Raw genomic sequence first — 5418 nt, forward strand, 5'->3', positions numbered from 1 at the left:
GTGCGCAGCAGGTCCTGGAAAGCATTAACACGCCAGCATCACCACAGCTCCTTGCACTGATTTTGTCAGGTTCCACATTCATAAGTGCGAAACAGCTAGAATGATGAGCATCACACCCAGTCACACTCAGCATACCCCATGACCAGGGGAACCGACTGAATGCTGAGTTCGACAGTCATGGCAGACGACATTGTGAAATTTAAGCATGCCGGGTATATTTTATATTTTGACACTCAATACATTTAGCGTACTAGCTTCCTTTGCGGGAATTTCTGATTTAAACAGAAATCAATTTCAGATCCTAATTTTCCTGGTCTCTCAAACAGTCAGTGGGTGTTTATCCAAATAACAAGTATCCCTGGTTCTGAAATGTTATGATATGTCAATAATCATACATAAGAAGAAGAGAATAATTTTGAAAAACACAAAATTTTCAAACTAACGCAACCATCAAGTCCTAGGAGCAGCACAACAGCTGCCCCATGCCCTGTGCTCAGGACGGGTGTGCCTTGCAATCAGGACCTCTGGCAACCACAAGTCAGAAACAATTTTTCACATGTTGACATCTTGAAAACGTACTCTGCAGGAGCACATCGAGGACTAGACTTTATTTGCGCTTTAGGATGGAACAAACTCTGGGGTTGTCATCAGGCAAGTTGCATTACGGAGGTAATCATTTCCACAACAAGGCGCCACCACTATGATCAATTTCTTCCACAGCTGAATAGTATTTCTAGAAACATAGAGTATCATAAATCTGGGGCAGTAAACACAACTTCAATAAGTTACCGGGATAAGGCTTATCCAAGGAGAGACCTTTCGGTCTTAGAGTAGCTGAGGAGCATAGCGCTTGCCCAGTGCCTGCCCACGTCGTGGGGACCCGCACGCTGCACAACTATAAAACCTCAACTGAGAAAGTTAATGAAACCGGGAATCAGATGAAAAAGTAAAACAACCTAATTCAAAAGTTTAACTTTGTTAAAATTTCAAAAGTAAAACACAAGTTGGTTTTGAGAAAAATAGTTTCCAGTAATAAATTAGGCTTCAGGAATAACAAGGTTCCTCAGAAATATAATCAATGATTGAAAGTACGGCACCCGAACTGTCACGCACGCCTCACACACAACCAGGGTGATAAATTCAAAGACTTCTCTTAAAAACTTGAAATGCTACCACAAGTAGGTGCTATTTGAAGAGAAAGAAAATCAGCATGCTGCACCATGCACTTTACAAATTGCCCATAAATGTCACTCGAAGTGTGGGCCAAGCTCTCTCCATCATCAATTACCAGAGGCGGTCTCACAGCTTCTCAGCAACTGCATCCATTCTACTTCAATCTTGAGAACAGTTAGGAAAATAATTGTTTTAATGGTTCAAACTCTCCATGACAGAGACAACGAAACTTTAAGACTTTTTCTTTATAGACAAAGAGGCATAGGAGATTATCTGTGAACTAAAAGTGTTTTGTTGTAGGTCACTAAGAAAAAGACCCTGTTTGAAGTTTTTAAAAATGTGTAAAGCTGGTAAGGAGAGGGACCGGCGCTAACTGCAAAGCTCGGCACAGCCCTCAGCTTCTGCTCGCTTCCGAGGAAGACGGGGAAGAGGCCTGCAGGAGCAGGCTGGCTTGCTCACAGGCAGGACTTGGTCGCAGCTCCTCCAGAGCTCAGCCCCAGTGCACAAAACTCGCTTCCATCTCTGGAAGACAAGCATGTGTCATTTTCAGAAGTCTGTATGAACAGGAAAGAGCAGCAGTGTGTGAGGGCGCATACAGCGTCGCTTAGAATAACAGTGCTGTCAGTGCACAAGGGCACACGCAAGAGCCTCGCTCTGATCTGGAACCAGACCTCTGAACTGCTTGCTCTAAGGGTGTGCATCCTGCTGTGGGTTAAGACAGAACACGTCACAAATTCAGCATCCAGTAATCAGGTCCCTAAGCTCTACAGCAAGTACACAAAGTGGTAGATCAAGCAAGCAGATTCCTGTTCTTAGATGTGACTATTCATGACTGCACTTAACAAATCAGAGAGGTAATGAAACATACTGGCACAAAGGTTGCTACAAGCAATATATAGAACCAGCACAGACATGTACCAAGAAATAAACTGAAATAATACTGGAGGGGTGTGTGTGTGTGTGTGTGTGTGTGTGTGTGTGTGTGCAGTACCTTTGAATGCATTTGCTAGTCCCAGATCTTCAGAGCAAGCGAAGTTGCCTTGCCCGCTCAATTTGTGCCTCTCAGAAAGATGTCCTTTAAGCTTAGAAGTCAAGAATGACATGGAGGCAGACAGATGAAAGGAAGATGGTGTTGGGAAGGCTGACTTGTCCTGGGCAAAGGCAACACCTTTGCCAACATCCATGAGCATGAAAGTGGTTTGCACATGCAAATTGGAAAAATGAATGAACAGCAACCCAGTGAGGCAGCAGCTTCCAGACTCTGACTGTGACCCATGGTAGGACATCATTTCACATTGCCATCTGACACAGTTGATCCCTGTGGAAGACACGGCCAGAGGCACAATCACCCCTATGCAGCCGATGATCAATACGCATCGACTCCCTAGCAATGACCTCGCTGTGGGCTCTCTGCCAAGGGAAGCCTTCCTGAGAACAGGAACAACGGATGAGCACACAGATTGTGCGTTACGCATTATGCATGGTGAGCAGGCACGGGACTCTAAGCCATCACCTTTTACTTCCATAAGCAGTCTCCAGCTGTGATGGTCACATGGATCTTCAAATGGATGCACAAAGTTCTGGCCTCATCACAATACCAACAAGAGGTAGTTGTGAAAGTAACACAGTAATGTAGAATGTATTACAGTTAATTTTATACAGTCACTATTCAAAACCCCCACTTTAACTTGCTTCCCTTCTTCTCTGTGGGAGGCCATTAACTGCTTTCCATTTTATAATAGTGTCAGCCGTCTTCTTAAGTTTCTATTCCCCTGCTGAGTTAAGTTTATGTCCTTCTCACCCCACCTATTTCCCATGAGTCTCCTGCCATGCCCCGGAGGTGGGACTTCCTGTCACAGCCCGGTTAGCCGCCTACGTCACTTCCCTATGCCTCCACCATATATACCCAGCGTCTCCCCTAAATAAACGAGACTTGATCAGAATCCTGTCTTGTCTCCATTTCTCGCGTCTCCTGTCCTTTGTCCCCTCCTCAATTCCCCACTCTTCCCCCAGGTGACCTTCGTTGACTGACCCGCTGGTTCGGGACAAGTGGCACCCAGCGAGTGGGGCACCTGGTATGGAGGATACAGCGACGGAACCATCCGAGAGAGCGCGCAAGAGAAAGCCAGTAAAAGAGAGAGCCGGCAAGAGAGTAAAAGAGGCAAAAGAGAGAATAAAAGAGGCCTGCGCGCAGTTGCCTGCTGCGACGCCTGAACCTCGGTAAGCGGTCGGCACCCCTTTCCCCTTCCCTTTGGCAAGGGACAGGCATTAAGTGAACATGAGGTATTTGTAGAAAGTTTGAGCAAAGCATTAAAGGTGCGAGGGGTAAAGGTTAAAATTAAGGATTATTATGAGACTTTTGGACCTAAAAAGGTCCCAGTGATACAGGGAAGTAAAACTCCCGACCTGATCTATCTAAATAGGAGTTCGTGTTCTCTAGAACCAGAGTGGATTTTGGTAACAAAGGGAGGTTGAGAGTAAAATATTTTATTGGGAAAGAAAGCTCCTGTCTCAGAGAGGACAGAAGGGGGACCTGAGCGGGTTGCCCAGGAAGCTGTCTTTTTCAGTTTATTTTTATAGAGCAAAACCATGCGAGGAAGAGGCAGCGGCGCCATCCCTGGCTGCCCAAGGCAACGGCTTTGGGGAGGGAGGAGGGGCCGCGCTGGACCCGCGAGAGGAAGGGGTCTCGCTTAGGTGGATGTGGGGTGGGACGAAACTCTGGTCAGCCAATGGGATTGCAAGCAGCATTGCTCAGGTAAAGTTGATTATGCCCAGGGCCAAATGGGGGCTGGGCTGGTGACTCACTTGGGTCTTTTTAGGTGATGGATACCTATTTAGAATATCAATCCCAGGTGCTACTCTTAGCATTTGTTTGGCCTTTAGGTCTTATAGGTCTGGCTCACCGCAGGAGCATCCGTCCTTCCCACAGTTGCAAGATAACTTGTCTTTTGTGCTGTCTCCTTCAAGGGCCTTGCCCTGTCTGACCGCCTATTAATATTTCTATCTACTTTGGCTACCTACAACACCAGTTATGGCCTTTTCCTACTGGACTTTAATTGATAAAATCTTATCCCAGAGACGCTGTGACCCGGTTGTTGCTAATGTGATAAAAAAAGGGTGAAAATGCACTACAGGGAAAAAGGTAAAACTCATCTTAAAGGACAAAGAAGCCCCTAAGGGTGTGTGCCCTCCTGTAAAGGAACAAAATCTTAAAATCAAAGCCAAAAAAGCCAAATTTATGTTGAGAATAAAGAGCAAGGAGCCCAGCAGGAGAGTTTAAAATGTTGTGAGCTTGGCCAGAAAGAAAGAGCCAAGAAAGCTGTAGACTGCAAAGATGGAGCCGAGAGGATCTCCATTGCTGGGAAGGAACCTGAGAATGGAAGGGATGGCCTGAGGGCATCACAGGAGGCAGGTCTCCACCCTTTACAGCCTCAGAACTGCAAAGGTCAGGGACTTTGCCTTGAGGGGAAAGCCGCAAGGCCCCCTGTTGTGGTGGTTGCCCAATACGGAGCCACAGTTTTAGAAACTGTGGCTGACATTTAGCTTACTCCCGAGGACTGGCAGGCATTAGCCAGAGCCACCCTCTCCGGGGGGATTATCTCCTATGGAAGTCTTCCTGGTGCAGGGAGGCATCCACAATGATAGCTTCACTGCTGATGGTGGATTTATTACCTTCACCATCTGCAATCAAATACTTAACTACAGTAGCCCTATTTGCCCAAAAAAGGGACATGTGTTTGTATGCGGAGGAAGTTTAGCCTTCACATATTTACCTACCAACTGGACAGGACTGTGTGTCATGGCAATTTTATTGCCTGATATAGATGTCATCTCTGGTAATGATACTGTACCCCTTCCCAGTTTAGATTAAAAAATTAAAACTGGAATTTTCAGACTTATGATATCTACTGCTAAACCTCTTCAAATTAAAACTTAACTGCTTATTAAAAATAGAAGTCAGCTTCTCTTTATTATGTATATTAAAACACTTACCGCATTGCCTGGCCCTATTGTCAGCAGTAAACAACAAAAGTTTTGTAAAAAAGGGGTTCTTTTAAATTGCAAATGGTTGGTTCCAAGTGTGGAGGCACACGCCTGGGGGAAGGGACAAACTGAGATCGGGATGGCCTCGTGCTCCCATCCATTCTCATCCAACGCTGACCCAGATCGACATCTGCAAGATAGGTTCAGCTGCAGAGGCCTGTGTTCCTGGTGCTGAGTAGGTGGGTCATGACCATGACATGC

The sequence above is a fragment of the Octodon degus genome, unplaced genomic scaffold (assembly GCF_000260255.1).
Source record: "Octodon degus isolate 3935 unplaced genomic scaffold, OctDeg1.0 scaffold00108, whole genome shotgun sequence".
Taxonomy (NCBI): domain Eukaryota; kingdom Metazoa; phylum Chordata; class Mammalia; order Rodentia; family Octodontidae; genus Octodon; species Octodon degus.